Source organism: Eleutherodactylus coqui, chromosome 2 (genome assembly GCF_035609145.1).
Source record: "Eleutherodactylus coqui strain aEleCoq1 chromosome 2, aEleCoq1.hap1, whole genome shotgun sequence".
Classification (NCBI taxonomy): domain Eukaryota; kingdom Metazoa; phylum Chordata; class Amphibia; order Anura; family Eleutherodactylidae; genus Eleutherodactylus; species Eleutherodactylus coqui.
The window spans coordinates 54,362,278-54,385,028 of record NC_089838.1 but is presented as its reverse complement, the minus strand read 5'-3'; the positions used below and the strand labels follow the sequence as shown (position 1 = coordinate 54,385,028).

The 22,751-nt window shown below is 48.7% G+C and overlaps 1 long non-coding RNA gene across 1 annotated transcript in view; it reads left to right on the top strand.

Annotated features, from left to right (window-relative positions):
- Positions 1 to 19,722, top strand: part of LOC136610559 (uncharacterized) — a 65,877-nt gene extending 46,155 nt beyond the window's left edge. Inside the window, exon 3 of the long non-coding RNA XR_010790104.1 lies at positions 19,507 to 19,722. This is a non-coding gene — a long non-coding RNA (uncharacterized lncRNA). The remainder of the gene's footprint in view (positions 1 to 19,506) is intronic.
- Positions 19,723 to 22,751: the final 3,029 nt, after the last annotated feature.

Genomic DNA, 22,751 nt, shown 5'->3' with positions numbered 1-22,751 from the left:
AGACGCGAATCGTGCTGGGATTTATGCTCTAGGCTGGGAGCGCAACCGTAATGCTTTTTCAAACACGGTCTACACCTCTCAGGTGCCGAGGTACAGGACGGTGAAAACAGTGAGTTTGTGTTAGACGCGAATCGTGCTCTGATTCATGCTCTAGGCTGGGAGCGCAACCGTAATGCTTTTTCAAACACGGTCTACACCTTTCAGGTGCCGAGGTACAGGACGGTGAAAACAGTGAGTTTGTGTTAGACGCGAATCATGCTCTGATTCATGCTCTAGGTTGGGAGCGCAAGCTTATTGCTTTTTCAAACACGGTCTACACCTTTCAGGTGACGAGGTACAGGACGGTGAAAACAGTGAGTTTGTGTTAGACGCGAATCGTGCTCTGATTCATGCTCTAGGCTGGGAGCGCAAGCTTATTGCTTTTTCAAACACGGTCTACACCTCTCAGGTGCCGAGTTACAGGACGTTGAAAACAGTGAGTTTGTGTTAGACGCGAATCGTGCTGGGATTGATGCTTTAGGCTGGGAGCGCAAGCGTAATGCTTTTTCAAACACGGTCTACACCTCTCAGGTGCCGAGTTACAGGACGGTGAAAACAGTGAGTTTGTGTTAGACGCGAATCGTGCTCTGATTCATGCTCTAGGCTGGGAGCGCAAGCTTATTGCTTTTTCAAACACGGTCTACACCTCTCAGGTGCCGAGTTACAGAACGGTGAAAACAGTGAGTTTGTGTTAGACGCGAATCGTGCTCTGATTCATGCTCTAGGCTGGGAGCGCAAGCTTATTGCTTTTTCAAACACGGTCTACGCCTCTCAGGTGCCGAGTTACAGGACGGTGAAAACAGTGAGTTTGTGTTAGACGCGAATCGTGCTGGGATTTATGCTCTAGGCTGGGAGCGCAACCGTAATGCTTTTTCAAACACGGTCTACACCTCTCAGGTGCCGAGTTACAGGACGGTGAAAACAGTGAGTTTGTGTTAGACGCGAATCGTGCTCTGATTCATGCTCTAGGCTGGGAGCGCAAGCTTATTGCTTTTTCAAACACGGTCTACGCCTCTCAGGTGCCGAGTTACAGGACGGTGAAAACAGTGAGTTTGTGTTAGACGCGAATCGTGCTGGGATTTATGCTCTAGGCTGGGAGCGCAACCGTAATGCTTTTTCAAACACGGTCTACACCTTTCAGGTGCCGAGGTACAGGACGGTGAAAACAGTGAGTTTGTGTTAGACGCGAATCATGCTCTGATTCATGCTCTAGGTTGGGAGCGCAAGCTTATTGCTTTTTCAAACACGGTCTACACCTCTCAGGTGCCGAGTTACAGGACGGTGAAAACAGAGTATGTGTTAGACGCGAATTGTGCTCTGATTCATGCTCTAGGCTGGGAGCGCAAGCTTATTGCTTTTTCAAACACGGTCAACACCTCTCACGTGCCGAGTTACAGGACGGTGAAAACAGTGAGTTTGTGTTAGACGCGAATCGTGCTGGGATTTATGCTCTAGGCTGGGAGCGCAACCGTAATGCTTTTTCAAACACGGTCTACACCTTTCAGGTGCCGAGGTACAGGACGGTGAAAACAGTGAGTTTGTGTTAGACGCGAATCGTGCTCTGATTCATGCTCTAGGCTGGGAGCGCAAGCTTATTGCTTTTTCAAACACGGTCTACACCTCTCAGGTGCCGAGGTACAGGACGGTGAAAACAGTGAGTTTGTGTTAGACGCGAATCGTGCTCTGATTCATGCTCTAGGCTGGGAGCGCAAGCTTATTGCTTTTTCAAACACGGTCTACACCTCTCAGGTGCCGAGGTACAGGACGGTGAAAACAGTGAGTTTGTGTTAGACGCGAATCGTGCTCTGATTCATGCTCTAGGCTGGGAGCGCAAGCTTATTGCTTTTTCAAACACGGTCTACGCCTCTCAGGTGCCGAGTTACAGGACGGTGAAAACAGTGAGTTTGTGTTAGACGCGAATCGTGCTGGGATTTATGCTCTAGGCTGGGAGCGCAACCGTAATGCTTTTTCAAACACGGTCTACACCTTTCAGGTGCCGAGGTACAGGACGGTGAAAACAGTGAGTTTGTGTTAGACGCGAATCGTGCTCTGATTCATGCTCTAGGCTGGGAGCGCAAGCTTATTGCTTTTTCAAACACGGTCTACACCTCTCAGGTGCCGAGGTACAGGACGGTGAAAACAGTGAGTTTGTGTTAGACGCGAATCGTGCTCTGATTCATGCTCTAGGCTGGGAGCGCAAGCTTATTGCTTTTTCAAACACGGTCTACGCCTCTCAGGTGCCGAGTTACAGGACGGTGAAAACAGTGAGTTTGTGTTAGACGCGAATCGTGCTCTGATTCATGCTCTAGGCTGGGAGCGCAAGCTTATTGCTTTTTCAAACACGGTCTACACCTCTCAGGTGCCGAGTTACAGGACGGTGAAAACAGTGAGTTTGTGTTAGACGCGAATCGTGCTGGGATTGATGATCTAGGCTGGGAGCGCAAGCTTATTGCTTTTTCAAACACGGTCTACACCTCTCAGGTGCCGAGTTACAGGACGGTGAAAACAGTGAGTATGTGTTAGACGCGAATTGTGCTCTGATTCATGCTCTAGGCTGGGAGCGCAAGCTTATTGCTTTTTCAAACACGGTCTACACCTCTCAGGTGCCGAGTTACAGGACGGTGAAAACAGTGAGTTTGTGTTAGACGTGAATCGTGCTCTGATTCATGCTCTAGGCTGGGAGCGCAACCGTAATGCTTTTTCAAACACGGTCTACACCTTTCAGGTGCCGAGGTACAGGACGGTGAAAACAGTGAGTTTGTGTTAGACGCGAATCGTGCTCTGATTCATGCTCTAGGCTGGGAGCGCAAGCTTATTGCTTTTTCAAACACGGTCTACACCTCTCAGGTGCCGAGTTACAGGACGGTGAAAACAGTGAGTTTGTGTTAGACGCGAATCGTGCTCTGATTCATGCTCTAGGCTGGGAGCGAAAGCTTATTGCTTTTTCAAACACGGTCTACACCTCTCAGGTGCCGAGTTACAGGACGGTGAAAACAGTGAGTTTGTGTTAGACGCGAATCGTGCTCTGATTCATGCTCTAGGTTGGGAGCGCAAGCTTATTGCTTTTTCAAACACGGTCTACACCTCTCAGGTGCCGAGGTACAGGACGGTGAAAACAGTGAGTTTGTGTTAGACGCGAATCGTGCTGGGATTTATGCTCTAGGCTGGGAGCGCAACCGTAATGCTTTTTCAAACACGGTCTACACCTTTCAGGTGCCGAGGTACAGGACGGTGAAAACAGTGAGTTTGTGTTAGACGCGAATCGTGCTGGGATTTATGCTCTAGGCTGGGAGCGCAACCGTAATGCTTTTTCAAACACGGTCTACACCTTTCAGGTGCCGAGGTACAGGACGGTGAAAACAGTGAGTTTGTGTTAGACGCGAATCGTGCTCTGATTCATGCTTTAGGCTGGGAGCGCAAGCTTATTGCTTTTTCAAACACGGTCTACACCTCTCACGTGCCGAGTTACAGGACGGTGAAAACAGAGTATGTGTTAGACGCGAATTGTGCTCTGATTCATGCTCTAGGCTGGGAGCGCAAGCTTATTGCTTTTTCAAACACGGTCTACACCTCTCACGTGCCGAGTTACAGGACGGTGAAAACAGTGAGTTTGTGTTAGACGCGAATCGTGCTGGGATTTATGCTCTAGGCTGGGAGCGCAACCGTAATGCTTTTTCAAACACGGTCTACACCTTTCAGGTGACGAGGTACAGGACGGTGAAAACAGTGAGTTTGTGTTAGACGCGAATCGTGCTGGGATTGATGCTTTAGGCTTGGAGCGCAAGCGTAATGCTTTTTCAAACACGGTCTACACCTCTCAGGTGCCGAGGTACAGGACGGTGAAAACAGTGAGTTTGTGTTAGACGCGAATCGTGCTCTGATTCATGCTCTAGGCTGGGAGCGCAACCGTAATGCTTTTTCAAACACGGTCTACACCTTTCAGGTGCCGAGGTACAGGACGGTGAAAACAGTGAGTTTGTGTTAGACGCGAATCATGCTCTGATTCATGCTCTAGGTTGGGAGCGCAAGCTTATTGCTTTTTCAAACACGGTCTACACCTCTCAGGTGCCGAGTTACAGGACGGTGAAAACAGAGTATGTGTTAGACGCGAATTGTGCTCTGATTCATGCTCTAGGCTGGGAGCGCAAGCTTATTGCTTTTTCAAACACGGTCAACACCTCTCACGTGCCGAGTTACAGGACGGTGAAAACAGTGAGTTTGTGTTAGACGCGAATCGTGCTGGGATTTATGCTCTAGGCTGGGAGCGCAACCGTAATGCTTTTTCAAACACGGTCTACACCTTTCAGGTGCCGAGGTACAGGACGGTGAAAACAGTGAGTTTGTGTTAGACGCGAATCGTGCTCTGATTCATGCTCTAGGCTGGGAGCGCAAGCTTATTGCTTTTTCAAACACGGTCTACACCTCTCAGGTGCCGAGGTACAGGACGGTGAAAACAGTGAGTTTGTGTTAGACGCGAATCGTGCTCTGATTCATGCTCTAGGCTGGGAGCGCAAGCTTATTGCTTTTTCAAACACGGTCTACACCTCTCAGGTGCCGAGGTACAGGACGGTGAAAACAGTGAGTTTGTGTTAGACGCGAATCGTGCTCTGATTCATGCTCTAGGCTGGGAGCGCAAGCTTATTGCTTTTTCAAACACGGTCTACGCCTCTCAGGTGCCGAGTTACAGGACGGTGAAAACAGTGAGTTTGTGTTAGACGCGAATCGTGCTGGGATTTATGCTCTAGGCTGGGAGCGCAACCGTAATGCTTTTTCAAACACGGTCTACACCTTTCAGGTGCCGAGGTACAGGACGGTGAAAACAGTGAGTTTGTGTTAGACGCGAATCGTGCTCTGATTCATGCTCTAGGCTGGGAGCGCAAGCTTATTGCTTTTTCAAACACGGTCTACACCTCTCAGGTGCCGAGGTACAGGACGGTGAAAACAGTGAGTTTGTGTTAGACGCGAATCGTGCTCTGATTCATGCTCTAGGCTGGGAGCGCAAGCTTATTGCTTTTTCAAACACGGTCTACGCCTCTCAGGTGCCGAGTTACAGGACGGTGAAAACAGTGAGTTTGTGTTAGACGCGAATCGTGCTCTGATTCATGCTCTAGGCTGGGAGCGCAAGCTTATTGCTTTTTCAAACACGGTCTACACCTCTCAGGTGCCGAGTTACAGGACGGTGAAAACAGTGAGTTTGTGTTAGACGCGAATCGTGCTGGGATTTATGCTCTAGGCTGGGAGCGCAACCGTAATGCTTTTTCAAACACGGTCTACACCTTTCAGGTGCCGAGGTACAGGACGGTGAAAACAGTGAGTTTGTGTTAGACGCGAATCGTGCTCTGATTCATGCTCTAGGCTGGGAGCGCAAGCTTATTGCTTTTTCAAACACGGTCTACACCTCTCAGGTGCCGAGGTACAGGACGGTGAAAACAGTGAGTTTGTGTTAGACGCGAATCGTGCTCTGATTCATGCTCTAGGCTGGGAGCGCAAGCTTATTGCTTTTTCAAACACGGTCTACACCTCTCAGGTGCCGAGGTACAGGACGGTGAAAACAGTGAGTTTGTGTTAGACGCGAATCGTGCTCTGATTCATGCTCTAGGCTGGGAGCGCAAGCTTATTGCTTTTTCAAACACGGTCTACGCCTCTCAGGTGCCGAGTTACAGGACGGTGAAAACAGTGAGTTTGTGTTAGACGCGAATCGTGCTGGGATTTATGCTCTAGGCTGGGAGCGCAACCGTAATGCTTTTTCAAACACGGTCTACACCTTTCAGGTGCCGAGGTACAGGACGGTGAAAACAGTGAGTTTGTGTTAGACGCGAATCGTGCTCTGATTCATGCTCTAGGCTGGGAGCGCAAGCTTATTGCTTTTTCAAACACGGTCTACACCTCTCAGGTGCCGAGGTACAGGACGGTGAAAACAGTGAGTTTGTGTTAGACGCGAATCGTGCTCTGATTCATGCTCTAGGCTGGGAGCGCAAGCTTATTGCTTTTTCAAACACGGTCTACGCCTCTCAGGTGCCGAGTTACAGGACGGTGAAAACAGTGAGTTTGTGTTAGACGCGAATCGTGCTCTGATTCATGCTCTAGGCTGGGAGCGCAAGCTTATTGCTTTTTCAAACACGGTCTACACCTCTCAGGTGCCGAGTTACAGGACGGTGAAAACAGTGAGTTTGTGTTAGACGCGAATCGTGCTGGGATTGATGATCTAGGCTGGGAGCGCAAGCTTATTGCTTTTTCAAACACGGTCTACACCTCTCAGGTGCCGAGGTACAGGACGGTGAAAACAGTGAGTTTGTGTTAGACGCGAATCGTGCTCTGATTCATGCTCTAGGCTGGGAGCGCAAGCTTATTGCTTTTTCAAACACGGTCTACGCCTCTCAGGTGCCGAGTTACAGGACGGTGAAAACAGTGAGTTTGTGTTAGACGCGAATCGTGCTCTGATTCATGCTCTAGGCTGGGAGCGCAAGCTTATTGCTTTTTCAAACACGGTCTACACCTCTCAGGTGCCGAGTTACAGGACGGTGAAAACAGTGAGTTTGTGTTAGACGCGAATCGTGCTGGGATTGATGATCTAGGCTGGGAGCGCAAGCTTATTGCTTTTTCAAACACGGTCTACACCTCTCAGGTGCCGAGTTACAGGACGGTGAAAACAGTGAGTATGTGTTAGACGCGAATTGTGCTCTGATTCATGCTCTAGGCTGGGAGCGCAAGCTTATTGCTTTTTCAAACACGGTCTACACCTCTCAGGTGCCGAGTTACAGGACGGTGAAAACAGTGAGTTTGTGTTAGACGTGAATCGTGCTCTGATTCATGCTCTAGGCTGGGAGCGCAACCGTAATGCTTTTTCAAACACGGTCTACACCTCTCAGGTGCCGAGTTACAGGACGGTGAAAACAGTGAGTTTGTGTTAGACGCTAATCGTGCTGGGATTGATGATCTAGGCTGGGAGCGCAAGCTTATTGCTTTTTCAAACACGGTCTACACCTCTCAGGTGCCGAGTTACAGGACGGTGAAAACAGTGAGTATGTGTTAGACGCGAATTGTGCTCTGATTCATGCTCTAGGCTGGGAGCGCAAGCTTATTGCTTTTTCAAACACGGTCTACACCTCTCAGGTGCCGAGTTACAGGACGGTGAAAACAGTGAGTTTGTGTTAGACGCGAATCGTGCTCTGATTCATGCTCTAGGTTGGGAGCGCAAGCTTATTGCTTTTTCAAACACGGTCTACACCTCTCAGGTGCCGAGGTACAGGACGGTGAAAACAGTGAGTTTGTGTTAGACGCGAATCGTGCTGGGATTTATGCTCTAGGCTGGGAGCGCAACCGTAATGCTTTTTCAAACACGGTCTACACCTTTCAGGTGCCGAGGTACAGGACGGTGAAAACAGTGAGTTTGTGTTAGACGCGAATCGTGCTGGGATTTATGCTCTAGGCTGGGAGCGCAACCGTAATGCTTTTTCAAACACGGTCTACACCTTTCAGGTGCCGAGGTACAGGACGGTGAAAACAGTGAGTTTGTGTTAGACGCGAATCGTGCTCTGATTCATGCTTTAGGCTGGGAGCGCAAGCTTATTGCTTTTTCAAACACGGTCTACACCTCTCACGTGCCGAGTTACAGGACGGTGAAAACAGAGTATGTGTTAGACGCGAATTGTGCTCTGATTCATGCTCTAGGCTGGGAGCGCAAGCTTATTGCTTTTTCAAACACGGTCTACACCTCTCACGTGCCGAGTTACAGGACGGTGAAAACAGTGAGTTTGTGTTAGACGCGAATCGTGCTGGGATTTATGCTCTAGGCTGGGAGCGCAACCGTAATGCTTTTTCAAACACGGTCTACACCTTTCAGGTGACGAGGTACAGGACGGTGAAAACAGTGAGTTTGTGTTAGACGCGAATCGTGCTGGGATTGATGCTTTAGGCTTGGAGCGCAAGCGTAATGCTTTTTCAAACACGGTCTACACCTCTCAGGTGCCGAGGTACAGGACGGTGAAAACAGTGAGTTTGTGTTAGACGCGAATCGTGCTCTGATTCATGCTCTAGGCTGGGAGCGCAACCGTAATGCTTTTTCAAACACGGTCTACACCTTTCAGGTGCCGAGGTACAGGACGGTGAAAACAGTGAGTTTGTGTTAGACGCGAATCATGCTCTGATTCATGCTCTAGGTTGGGAGCGCAAGCTTATTGCTTTTTCAAACACGGTCTACACCTCTCAGGTGCCGAGGTACAGGACGGTGAAAACAGTGAGTTTGTGTTAGACGCGAATCGTGCTCTGATTCATGCTCTAGGCTGGGAGCGCAAGCTTATTGCTTTTTCAAACACGGTCTACGCCTCTCAGGTGCCGAGTTACAGGACGGTGAAAACAGTGAGTTTGTGTTAGACGCGAATCGTGCTCTGATTCATGCTCTAGGCTGGGAGCGCAAGCTTATTGCTTTTTCAAACACGGTCTACACCTCTCAGGTGCCGAGTTACAGGACGGTGAAAACAGTGAGTTTGTGTTAGACGCGAATCGTGCTGGGATTGATGATCTAGGCTGGGAGCGCAAGCTTATTGCTTTTTCAAACACGGTCTACACCTCTCAGGTGCCGAGGTACAGGACGGTGAAAACAGTGAGTTTGTGTTAGACGCGAATCGTGCTCTGATTCATGCTCTAGGCTGGGAGCGCAAGCTTATTGCTTTTTCAAACACGGTCTACGCCTCTCAGGTGCCGAGTTACAGGACGGTGAAAACAGTGAGTTTGTGTTAGACGCGAATCGTGCTCTGATTCATGCTCTAGGCTGGGAGCGCAAGCTTATTGCTTTTTCAAACACGGTCTACACCTCTCAGGTGCCGAGTTACAGGACGGTGAAAACAGTGAGTTTGTGTTAGACGCGAATCGTGCTGGGATTGATGATCTAGGCTGGGAGCGCAAGCTTATTGCTTTTTCAAACACGGTCTACACCTCTCAGGTGCCGAGTTACAGGACGGTGAAAACAGTGAGTATGTGTTAGACGCGAATTGTGCTCTGATTCATGCTCTAGGCTGGGAGCGCAAGCTTATTGCTTTTTCAAACACGGTCTACACCTCTCAGGTGCCGAGTTACAGGACGGTGAAAACAGTGAGTTTGTGTTAGACGCGAATCGTGCTCTGATTCATGCTCTAGGCTGGGAGCGAAAGCTTATTGCTTTTTCAAACACGGTCTACACCTCTCAGGTGCCGAGTTACAGGACGGTGAAAACAGTGAGTTTGTGTTAGACGCGAATCGTGCTCTGATTCATGCTCTAGGTTGGGAGCGCAAGCTTATTGCTTTTTCAAACACGGTCTACACCTCTCAGGTGCCGAGGTACAGGACGGTGAAAACAGTGAGTTTGTGTTAGACGCGAATCGTGCTGGGATTTATGCTCTAGGCTGGGAGCGCAACCGTAATGCTTTTTCAAACACGGTCTACACCTTTCAGGTGCCGAGGTACAGGACGGTGAAAACAGTGAGTTTGTGTTAGACGCGAATCGTGCTCTGATTCATGCTCTAGGCTGGGAGCGCAAGCTTATTGCTTTTTCAAACACGGTCTACACCTCTCAGGTGCCGAGTTACAGGACGGTGAAAACAGTGAGTTTGTGTTAGACGCTAATCGTGCTGGGATTGATGATCTAGGCTGGGAGCGCAAGCTTATTGCTTTTTCAAACACGGTCTACACCTCTCAGGTGCCGAGTTACAGGACGGTGAAAACAGTGAGTATGTGTTAGACGCGAATTGTGCTCTGATTCATGCTCTAGGCTGGGAGCGCAAGCTTATTGCTTTTTCAAACACGGTCTACACCTCTCAGGTGCCGAGTTACAGGACGGTGAAAACAGTGAGTTTGTGTTAGACGCGAATCGTGCTGGGATTTATGCTCTAGGCTGGGAGCGCAACCGTAATGCTTTTTCAAACACGGTCTACACCTTTCAGGTGCCGAGGTACAGGACGGTGAAAACAGTGAGTTTGTGTTAGACGCGAATCGTGCTCTGATTCATGCTCTAGGCTGGGAGCGCAAGCTTATTGCTTTTTCAAACACGGTCTACACCTCTCAGGTGCCGAGTTACAGGACGGTGAAAACAGTGAGTTTGTGTTAGACGTGAATCGTGCTCTGATTCATGCTCTAGGCTGGGAGCGCAACCGTAATGCTTTTTCAAACACGGTCTACACCTTTCAGGTGCCGAGGTACAGGACGGTGAAAACAGTGAGTTTGTGTTAGACGCGAATCGTGCTCTGATTCATGCTCTAGGCTGGGAGCGCAAGCTTATTGCTTTTTCAAACACGGTCTACACCTCTCAGGTGCCGAGTTACAGGACGGTGAAAACAGTGAGTTTGTGTTAGACGCGAATCGTGCTCTGATTCATGCTCTAGGCTGGGAGCGAAAGCTTATTGCTTTTTCAAACACGGTCTACACCTCTCAGGTGCCGAGTTACAGGACGGTGAAAACAGTGAGTTTGTGTTAGACGCGAATCGTGCTCTGATTCATGCTCTAGGTTGGGAGCGCAAGCTTATTGCTTTTTCAAACACGGTCTACACCTCTCAGGTGCCGAGGTACAGGACGGTGAAAACAGTGAGTTTGTGTTAGACGCGAATCGTGCTGGGATTTATGCTCTAGGCTGGGAGCGCAACCGTAATGCTTTTTCAAACACGGTCTACACCTTTCAGGTGCCGAGGTACAGGACGGTGAAAACAGTGAGTTTGTGTTAGACGCGAATCGTGCTCTGATTCATGCTCTAGGCTGGGAGCGCAAGCTTATTGCTTTTTCAAACACGGTCTACACCTCTCAGGTGCCGAGTTACAGGACGGTGAAAACAGTGAGTTTGTGTTAGACGCTAATCGTGCTGGGATTGATGATCTAGGCTGGGAGCGCAAGCTTATTGCTTTTTCAAACACGGTCTACACCTCTCAGGTGCCGAGTTACAGGACGGTGAAAACAGTGAGTATGTGTTAGACGCGAATTGTGCTCTGATTCATGCTCTAGGCTGGGAGCGCAAGCTTATTGCTTTTTCAAACACGGTCTACACCTCTCAGGTGCCGAGTTACAGGACGGTGAAAACAGTGAGTTTGTGTTAGACGCGAATCGTGCTGGGATTTATGCTCTAGGCTGGGAGCGCAACCGTAATGCTTTTTCAAACACGGTCTACACCTTTCAGGTGCCGAGGTACAGGACGGTGAAAACAGTGAGTTTGTGTTAGACGCGAATCGTGCTCTGATTCATGCTCTAGGCTGGGAGCGCAAGCTTATTGCTTTTTCAAACACGGTCTACACCTCTCAGGTGCCGAGTTACAGGACGGTGAAAACAGTGAGTTTGTGTTAGACGCGAATCGTGCTGGGATTGATGATCTAGGCTGGGAGCGCAAGCTTATTGCTTTTTCAAACACGGTCTACACCTCTCAGGTGCCGAGTTACAGGACGGTGAAAACAGTGAGTATGTGTTAGACGCGAATTGTGCTCTGATTCATGCTCTAGGCTGGGAGCGCAAGCTTATTGCTTTTTCAAACACGGTCTACACCTCTCAGGTGCCGAGTTACAGGACGGTGAAAACAGTGAGTTTGTGTTAGACGCGAATCGTGCTGGGATTTATGCTCTAGGCTGGGATCGCAACCGTAATGCTTTTTCAAACACGGTCTACACCTTTCAGGTGCCGAGTTACAGGACGGTGAAAAGAGTGAGTTTGTGTTAGACGCGAATCGTGCTCTGATTCATGCTCTAGGCTGGGAGCGAAAGCTTATTGCTTTTTCAAACACGGTCTACACCTCTCAGGTGCCGAGTTACAGGACGGTGAAAACAGTGAGTTTGTGTTAGACGCGAATCGTGCTCTGATTCATGCTCTAGGTTGGGAGCGCAAGCTTATTCCTTTTTCAAACACGGTCTACACCTCTCAGGTGCCGAGGTACAGGACGGTGAAAACAGTGAGTTTGTGTTAGACGCGAATCGTGCTGGGATTTATGCTCTAGGCTGGGAGCGCAACCGTAATGCTTTTTCAAACACGGTCTACACCTTTCAGGTGCCGAGGTACAGGACGGTGAAAACAGTGAGTTTGTGTTAGACGCGAATCGTGCTCTGATTCATGCTCTAGGCTGGGAGCGCAAGCTTATTGCTTTTTCAAACACGGTCTACACCTCTCAGGTGCCGAGTTACAGGACGGTGAAAACAGTGAGTTTGTGTTAGACGCTAATCGTGCTGGGATTGATGATCTAGGCTGGGAGCGCAAGCTTATTGCTTTTTCAAACACGGTCTACACCTCTCAGGTGCCGAGTTACAGGACGGTGAAAACAGTGAGTATGTGTTAGACGCGAATTGTGCTCTGATTCATGCTCTAGGCTGGGAGCGCAAGCTTATTGCTTTTTCAAACACGGTCTACACCTCTCAGGTGCCGAGTTACAGGACGGTGAAAACAGTGAGTTTGTGTTAGACGCGAATCGTGCTGGGATTTATGCTCTAGGCTGGGAGCGCAACCGTAATGCTTTTTCAAACACGGTCTACACCTTTCAGGTGCCGAGGTACAGGACGGTGAAAACAGTGAGTTTGTGTTAGACGCGAATCGTGCTCTGATTCATGCTCTAGGCTGGGAGCGCAAGCTTATTGCTTTTTCAAACACGGTCTACACCTCTCAGGTGCCGAGTTACAGGACGGTGAAAACAGTGAGTTTGTGTTAGACGTGAATCGTGCTCTGATTCATGCTCTAGGCTGGGAGCGCAACCGTAATGCTTTTTCAAACACGGTCTACACCTTTCAGGTGCCGAGGTACAGGACGGTGAAAACAGTGAGTTTGTGTTAGACGCGAATCGTGCTCTGATTCATGCTCTAGGCTGGGAGCGCAAGCTTATTGCTTTTTCAAACACGGTCTACACCTCTCAGGTGCCGAGTTACAGGACGGTGAAAACAGTGAGTTTGTGTTAGACGCGAATCGTGCTCTGATTCATGCTCTAGGCTGGGAGCGAAAGCTTATTGCTTTTTCAAACACGGTCTACACCTCTCAGGTGCCGAGTTACAGGACGGTGAAAACAGTGAGTTTGTGTTAGACGCGAATCGTGCTCTGATTCATGCTCTAGGTTGGGAGCGCAAGCTTATTGCTTTTTCAAACACGGTCTACACCTCTCAGGTGCCGAGGTACAGGACGGTGAAAACAGTGAGTTTGTGTTAGACGCGAATCGTGCTGGGATTTATGCTCTAGGCTGGGACCGCAACCGTAATGCTTTTTCAAACACGGTCTACACCTTTCAGGTGCCGAGGTACAGGACGGTGAAAACAGTGAGTTTGTGTTAGACGCGAATCGTGCTCTGATTCATGCTCTAGGCTGGGAGCGCAAGCTTATTGCTTTTTCAAACACGGTCTACACCTCTCAGGTGCCGAGTTACAGGACGGTGAAAACAGTGAGTTTGTGTTAGACGCTAATCGTGCTGGGATTGATGATCTAGGCTGGGAGCGCAAGCTTATTGCTTTTTCAAACACGGTCTACACCTCTCAGGTGCCGAGTTACAGGACGGTGAAAACAGTGAGTATGTGTTAGACGCGAATTGTGCTCTGATTCATGCTCTAGGCTGGGAGCGCAAGCTTATTGCTTTTTCAAACACGGTCTACACCTCTCAGGTGCCGAGTTACAGGACGGTGAAAACAGTGAGTTTGTGTTAGACGCGAATCGTGCTGGGATTTATGCTCTAGGCTGGGAGCGCAACCGTAATGCTTTTTCAAACACGGTCTACACCTTTCAGGTGCCGAGGTACAGGACGGTGAAAACAGTGAGTTTGTGTTAGACGCGAATCGTGCTCTGATTCATGCTCTAGGCTGGGAGCGCAAGCTTATTGCTTTTTCAAACACGGTCTACACCTCTCAGGTGCCGAGTTACAGGACGGTGAAAACAGTGAGTTTGTGTTAGACGCGAATCGTGCTGGGATTGATGATCTAGGCTGGGAGCGCAAGCTTATTGCTTTTTCAAACACGGTCTACACCTCTCAGGTGCCGAGTTACAGGACGGTGAAAACAGTGAGTATGTGTTAGACGCGAATTGTGCTCTGATTCATGCTCTAGGCTGGGAGCGCAAGCTTATTGCTTTTTCAAACACGGTCTACACCTCTCAGGTGCCGAGTTACAGGACGGTGAAAACAGTGAGTTTGTGTTAGACGCGAATCGTGCTGGGATTTATGCTCTAGGCTGGGATCGCAACCGTAATGCTTTTTCAAACACGGTCTACACCTTTCAGGTGCCGAGTTACAGGACGGTGAAAAGAGTGAGTTTGTGTTAGACGCGAATCGTGCTCTGATTCATGCTCTAGGCTGGGAGCGAAAGCTTATTGCTTTTTCAAACACGGTCTACACCTCTCAGGTGCCGAGTTACAGGACGGTGAAAACAGTGAGTTTGTGTTAGACGCGAATCGTGCTCTGATTCATGCTCTAGGCTGGGAGCGCAAGCTTATTGCTTTTTCAAACACGGTCTACACCTCTCAGGTGCCGAGTTACAGGACGGTGAAAACAGTGAGTTTGTGTTAGACGCGAATCGTGCTGGGATTTATGCTCTAGGCTGGGAGCGCAACCGTAATGCTTTTTCAAACACGGTCTACACCTTTCAGGTGCCGAGGTACAGGACGGTGAAAACAGTGAGTTTGTGTTAGACGCGAATCGTGCTCTGATTCATGCTCTAGGCTGGGAGCGCAAGCTTATTGCTTTTTCAAACACGGTCTACACCTCTCAGGTGCCGAGTTACAGGACGGTGAAAACAGTGAGTTTGTGTTAGACGCGAATCGTGCTGGGATTGATGATCTAGGCTGGGAGCGCAAGCTTATTGCTTTTTCAAACACGGTCTACACCTCTCAGGTGCCGAGTTACAGGACGGTGAAAACAGTGAGTATGTGTTAGACGCGAATTGTGCTCTGATTCATGCTCTAGGCTGGGAGCGCAAGCTTATTGCTTTTTCAAACACGGTCTACACCTCTCAGGTGCCGAGTTACAGGACGGTGAAAACAGTGAGTTTGTGTTAGACGCGAATCGTGCTGGGATTTATGCTCTAGGCTGGGATCGCAACCGTAATGCTTTTTCAAACACGGTCTACACCTTTCAGGTGCCGAGTTACAGGACGGTGAAAAGAGTGAGTTTGTGTTAGACGCGAATCGTGCTCTGATTCATGCTCTAGGCTGGGAGCGAAAGCTTATTGCTTTTTCAAACACGGTCTACACCTCTCAGGTGCCGAGTTACAGGACGGTGAAAACAGTGAGTTTGTGTTAGACGCGAATCGTGCTCTGATTCATGCTCTAGGTTGGGAGCGCAAGCTTATTCCTTTTTCAAACACGGTCTACACCTCTCAGGTGCCGAGGTACAGGACGGTGAAAACAGTGAGTTTGTGTTAGACGCGAATCGTGCTGGGATTTATGCTCTAGGCTGGGAGCGCAACCGTAATGCTTTTTCAAACACGGTCTACACCTTTCAGGTGCCGAGGTACAGGACGGTGAAAACAGTGAGTTTGTGTTAGACGCGAATCGTGCTCTGATTCATGCTCTAGGCTGGGAGCGCAAGCTTATTGCTTTTTCAAACACGGTCTACACCTCTCAGGTGCCGAGTTACAGGACGGTGAAAACAGTGAGTTTGTGTTAGACGCGAATCGTGCTGGGATTGATGATCTAGGCTGGGAGCGCAAGCTTATTGCTTTTTCAAACACGGTCTACACCTCTCAGGTGCCGAGTTACAGGACGGTGAAAACAGTGAGTATGTGTTAGACGCGAATTGTGCTCTGATTCATGCTCTAGGCTGGGAGCGCAAGCTTATTGCTTTTTCAAACACGGTCTACACCTCTCAGGTGCCGAGTTACAGGACGGTGAAAACAGTGAGTTTGTGTTAGACGCGAATCGTGCTGGGATTTATGCTCTAGGCTGGGAGCGCAACCGTAATGCTTTTTCAAACACGGTCTACACCTTTCAGGTGCCGAGGTACAGGACGGTGAAAACAGTGAGTTTGTGTTAGACGCGAATCGTGCTCTGATTCATGCTCTAGGCTGGGAGCGCAAGCTTATTGCTTTTTCAAACACGGTCTACACCTCTCAGGTGCCGAGTTACAGGACGGTGAAAACAGTGAGTTTGTGTTAGACGCGAATCGTGCTCTGATTCATGCTCTAGGCCGGGAGCGCAAGCTTAATGCTTTTTCAAACACGGTCTACACCTCTCAGGTGCCGAGTTCTCTCGTTGCTCTCCCTAAGGAGGATTCATGCCAGCTCCCTCATTTGCATATTACCCACAGGAGCGTGCATGGCCAGGTGCGTCTACTTACTCAGTTTGTAGTTGCGCTCCCTAAGAAGGATTCATGTCAGCTCTTATTTGCATATTACCCAGAGGAGTGTGCATGGCCAGGTGCGTCTCCTTACTCAGATTGTAGTTGCTTTCGCTAAGGAGGATTCATGCCAGCTCCCTTATTTGCATATTACCCAGAGGAGCGTGCATGGCCAGGTGCGTCTACTTACTCAGTTTGTTGGTGCTCTCCCTAAGGAGGATTCATGCCAGCTCCTTCATTTGCATATTACCCAGAGGATCGTGCACGGCCAGGTGCGTCTACTTACTCAATTTGTAATTGCTCTCCCTAAGGAGGATTCATGCCAGCTCCCTTATTTGCATATTACCCAGAGGAGCGTGCATGGCCAGGTGCGTCTCCTCACTCAATTTGTACTTGCTCTCCCTAAGGAGGATTCATGCCAGTTCCCTTATTTGCATATTACCCAGAGGAGCGTGCATCGCCAGGTTCGTCTCCTTACTCAGTTTGTAGGTGCTCTCCCTAAGGAGGATTCATGCCAGCTCCCTCATTTGCATATTACCCAGAGGAGCGTGCATGGCCAGGTGCATCTACTTACTCAGTTTGTATTTCCTCTCCCTAAGGAGGATTCATGCCAGCTTCCTTATTTGCATATTACCCAGAGGAGCGTGCATGGCCAGGTGTGTCTCCTTACTCAGTTTGTAGTTGCTCTCCCTAAGTAGGATTCATGCCAGCTCCCTCATTTACATATTACCTAGAGGAGCTACCTGCGGGCACCGACAGCATGAAGCTGTCACGTCCAGACACAAGTTTTTACGTCCTCAGGGATTAAGGCCCACTTGGGCAGGATGTAAAAACACTATGTGCTTGTCATTAAGGGGTTAAGAATTAAATTATGCAAACTGAATAATACGAAATGTAACGATTGGCCAATTTTGCATCTTTCAAATAATGTGGAATATGATTTAGACCCGTTACCACTGAGAAACAAGGCAAGGTTCATCCATAGACTCATCACAACAGTTCTTTTGTTTTATTATATACGTTATTATTGTGATTTGCATTTGATCCGCGGACCTTACCCCGGCGATCAGCGAGAGGAGATAAAACATCTTCTCGGAGGCTTCCGCATTTGAATCCAGATGCGGTTATCCTCCATGGACCTTTCCGGCCTCTGCGCATGTGCCCGCCGGCAAAATGCTGGACACATTCGCTATGGTTGTGGATCGGCTGCAGTGATCTGCTGTCCAAATCCGCAGCTATGGTTGTGGTTTACACAGAGAGACGACAAGGAGCCGTTCGTGTTTAGCCCGTGTAAAGGACATCATCAGCCAACAAATGAGCCCCCCACCCATCCTTCCCCTCTGAAGGTAATATGGAGCTCACTAGCTCCACAAGACTAGATTGGAGCGGCTCCTCTCTTCAGTAGCTCCACTCTAGCCACTTCACTGATCTGCTGGCTAGAATGTATTGGCTGGTGGTAGGATCTCCCAGCAGCCAGTGCGCTGTGCGCTATGTGTGGAGACGCGGTCACCTGAGATTTGTGCGCTGTGCGCTACGTGTGAAGACACGGCCACCTGAGATTTGTGCGCTGTGCGCTAATTGTGGAGACGCGGCCACCTGAGATTTGTGCGCTATGTGTGGAGACGCCACCTGAAATTAGTGCGCTGTGCGCTACGTGTGGTGAGTACCCACCTGAGATTTGTGCGCTGCGTGTGGAGACGCAGCCACCTGAGATTCGTGCGCTACGTGTGGAGACGCGGCCACCTGAGATTCGTGCGCTACGTGTGGAGACGCGGCCACCTGAGATTCGTGCGCTACGTGTGGAGACGCGGCCACCTGAGATTCGTGCGCTACGTGTGGAGACGCGGCCACCCGAGATTTGTGCGCTATGTGTGGTGAGTATGTCACCTGAAATTTGCGCCACGCCACCTGACTTTTTTTTGCAGATTCGTGCGCTACGTGTGGAGACGCGGCCACCCGAGATTCGTGCGCTATGTGTGATGAGTATGTCACCTGAAATTTGCGCCACGCCACCTGACTTTTTTTTGCAGATTCGTGCGCTACGTGTGGAGACGCGGCCACCCGAGATTCGTGCGCTACGTGTGGAGACGCGGCCACCTGAGATTCGTGCGCTATGTGTGGAGACGCGGCCACCTGAGATTCGTGCGCTACGTGTGGTGAGTATGTCACCTGAGATTTGCACCACGCCACCTGATTTATTTTTGCAGATTCGTGCGCTACGTGTGGAGACGCGGCCTCCCGAGATTCGTGCGCTACATGTGGTGAGTACGTCACCTGAGATTTGCGCGACGCCACCTGACTTTTGTTTGCAGAATTGTGCGCTACGTGTGGAGACGCGGCCACCCAAGATTTGTGCGCCTTTTTGCAAACTTGCGTGTGGAGAGGATCCTGACGTTTGGACGCGTTTTGAGAAGAATTTCGCTTCGCTCGGACACCAGCTGACATAACTCGTTGAGGTAAGCTGCTGCATCTGCCAAAATTTTCATTGCGTGCATCTGCTCATATGTGCACATTTTGTGCCTAGTTGCAGGTTTTTGCTTGCATCTGCTCATATGTGCATATTTGCAGGTTTTCGCTTGCATCTGCTCATATGTGCATGTTTACATGTTTTCACTAGCATCTGCTCATATGTGCATATTTGGCGCATATTTGCAGGTTTTCACTTGCATCTGCTCATATGTTCATATATGTATATATATTACTGTGTGTGTATGTACGTACACGTACGTGTATGTACGTATATACGTGTATGTATGTACGTACGTGCGTGCACGTACGTGCGTGCGTGTACGTACGTGCACGTACGTGTATGTATGTACGTATGTGTGTACGTACGTACGCGTGTGTACGTACGTACGCGTGTGTACACGTATGTCGAATTTGGACAATAATTTGCTGTGTTAAAACTTCATCTTATAGGCCGGATAACAGATTACATAAAATTTTTGAATTTTTATTTTTTATTTGGCATTTTTGGATACACTAATAGCTTTTATTTATTTTCTAGCAAACGTACAGGTGCCATCACAATACTGTACCAAATTAGCACACAGCTAACAAAGCTTCGGAAAAACATACCAATTGTCCAAATGAGATGTCTGGATCTATTAAAGTTGTGGTGAAGAAAAGCAGGGACAGTATGTAGCTTATAGCGGTTTAGAGATTTATTAGCCACAAAGTACGCAAACCACCAGAATAAAGCAAACTTTTTTCCTTCTTCTTTACAGGTGAGCTGATAAGTTATTTCAAGATTACCACACTGCGTTTGCTCACAATCATTGTTGAAGCAGCAGAGAGACTGACGGTCCTTGATGTTGGCTCAGTAGGACGCTTTCAAGATGGGCATGTTTGCAAATCGAAGTGATTCTTACATTGTTTTTTCTGTGCCTTGTTGTACTTCGTTTAAGTGGTAAAAATGGGCAGTTAGAAGTTGTGTATATTAATTAAAATTAAGAATATTGACAACATTTTGAATAACTTGTAATTTTTTAACATTTGCAAATGTTATATCTCATATGTGCAAGCATACTCTACAAATCTTTGCCAACATATATTTCCATCTGTTCACTTTATTCTAGACGCACATTTGCAAAAACATCCTTTGTTTGGAACCATTTAGGAGACATTCAAGTTGAATCTTACTTTTCCTCATTTTGATAAACCCTTTTTTCTCCACCGAGCCAAGATTGCAAAGGCTCGTGGGTGTCAGAATACATACCCCCTAAAATGACCCTATTTTACAAAGTACACCCCTTAATGTGTTCACTGAGGGGTGTCAGGAGTATTTAGATCCCACATTTTCAGGAATTAATGCAATTTAGATTAAAAAAAAAAAAAAAGCGTTCGGGTAATGTGCTATTCTAAATTTTTTTCCCCCAAAATCATTTTCATGTGCACTGACACCCCAAAATGGATACCCCTGTTTGTATTGTTTTCAGAAATGTACCCATTGTGGCCCTAATGTTATGTTAGTATGCACAAAGGCAAGGGGTTAAAAGGGTTCCCTGGGACTCCAGTACTGATGATCTATGCGCAGTGAAGTGTTGATCTGCCTCTCAGAATCCCTGCCAATCAGCTGATGACGAGTGCGCACCGCTGCCACTTCAGTCTATGCCAGACGCAGCACCGTACATTTCCGGCTGTACACGCCTGCATAGGATTGGATTTCAATACGCAATCCTATGCAGAAGGCCGTGGTTTGTCTACGCGAAATCACGCGCAGAAAACAAACCGCGCCATGCTCTAATTCTATGCGGGGTTAGCAGAGCCCCGGACATAAACGTCACTCGCTGGCTGCCGGCTCTGCGCATGTGCCGTCTGCTGGCACATGAGTCAGAGCTGCGGGAGCGGGCGAGTTCCGCACTGCTCTCTACAGGTGCTCAGGTCGGGTCCCGTTGCGAGCAGCTGGATGCGACACGGCCGTCTGCAGGCGGCCTTAGGTCTCATGTCCACTGGAAAAATACAATCCGCGTAGAATCAGCTTTCTATTGTATAATTTTTGCATGCAGATATCTGCACACATTGCTATCAATGTGATAGCAATGTGGCCGATCCGAGGTAAAATGGAGCATGCCGGGTTTTTTTCTCCCACGCGTGAAAAACGCAATTCTATTAAAATTCCATCAGCTGGTGCAAAAATCAGTTTAATGGACCACGGATGGCCAATGATTCCCTAGGGGCAAATCCGCTGCGGAAACCGCAATTCCATTTTGCTAGTGGACATGAGGCCTTAAGGCTCCTTCCCACAGACAGATCTATTCAACCTAATAGCTCAATGCTTACGGTGCGGAATTTCACAGCGGAATTCCGCACCGTAAAATCACCCGTCCTCACCCACGGCATGCTCTATTTGCCGCGGGTGTACGCGCGGACGGCTTCCATTGCAGTCTGTGGAAGCCGTCCATTCACGCTATCTTCCGCTGTAGCACAGCGGAAGATAGCGTGAAACCGCCTCTACGCCTACCGCGTCACATGCCGCTGCGGTGCGTCACACGCTCGATTGCCCATGCGCGCTGAGGCGTCATGCGGGACTCCGAAACTGGAGGTAAGTATTGGGGTCTCTTGGGGCCGCCGTGACGGGCTCCGCCCCGGAATTCCATGGCGGAGCCCGTCACAGCCATGTGCAGCCGGCTTTACAGCGTGGGTAATCAGGAGTTAAAACATAAATAAGGTAAAACAAAAAAACAAATTCAAATCACGTTTTATTATTTATTAAAAATGTGGATTTTACACCAAGTGTCATTCCCTGATAAACCAAAGGCCGCTGTGTTTGGGTATCTTTTCTGTTTACTCAATCGGTGTAAAATATTGCGCAGTTTTTCAGGATCCTCCGTCATAATTCTTTGAAAGAAAAAGCTTATAAAAAAAAAAAAAGGTGAGTCACAGGCAAAAAGCAGTCCATAAAACGAAGGGTTTCAAGATTGCTGAACGTTGAGGGTCTCTTCACTGTCGGACAGCCTTCCCATTCTCAAGGACGTCAGATCTGCAGGAAATTATGAAAAATCAGCAGGTTAACAGTCACATCACACCAGTATTACTGATCCCTAGATCCGCGCCACCCACTTACATTGACCACTACTCCCCCAACCTGGTCAGAACAATCATATATAATAAATACATATACATACGTACACGTACGGCAATGCCTCATCAGTTACAGTAGTGATCATAGGTAATGGCAAGCAGGGACACCTGTTGTCATGGCAACCCATCGGCCCGCCATGATTACAAGGGCCAGACGACATAACATAGGCCTCGGGGAATCCTTTACTTGCTGCCATCTCAAAACTTTGCAGGACAACCTATGGTTTCTCTTGGTATCATTTTGGACTACATGCCACTTTTTCATCGTTTTTTATATTTTTTTTTGGGGGGGGGGGGGGGGGGGGGAATTGAATGACCCAAAAAGTACAATTCTGACATTTTGGCTTCTTTTCTGACAATATAAATGATGCTGATTTTTTGAGAGTTCAAATTGTTATGGACACGAAGATACCAAATAGATTTTAGATGTTCTTATTTCATCACCGGTGCTCAGGAAAGATGTTACAGTATTGGAGGGGGTTCAAAGAAGAGCGACTAAACTAATACAGGGGACTCAGGCTAGCTGTGGTCCAGTCGCAAGGGCTGTGAAAAACCCTGTGGTAGACCCGGAGAGCTTGCCTTAGCTTGCTCGATGGGCCTGCCTCGATCTGGGAGGTCGAGGAGGGTCAACCGTTGAGGGCTGCGGGGTAGTGTAGGGACAGTTAGTAAAACAGACAGTTTCATTACTGCTAACCGTCATCAGAATATGCAGCATGATAGAAACACACGCTCATAACCTCAGGACACATTTTACCTGCACATAACCCTCAGGCGTCATTTGACGACACATTGCTCATTCTCGCCCCTGCCCTCTCCATCAAACTCGGAGAGATGGCGCTGATTTTGTACCTGAAACCACGTGATATCGGACGTCCATGACTACAGCAAC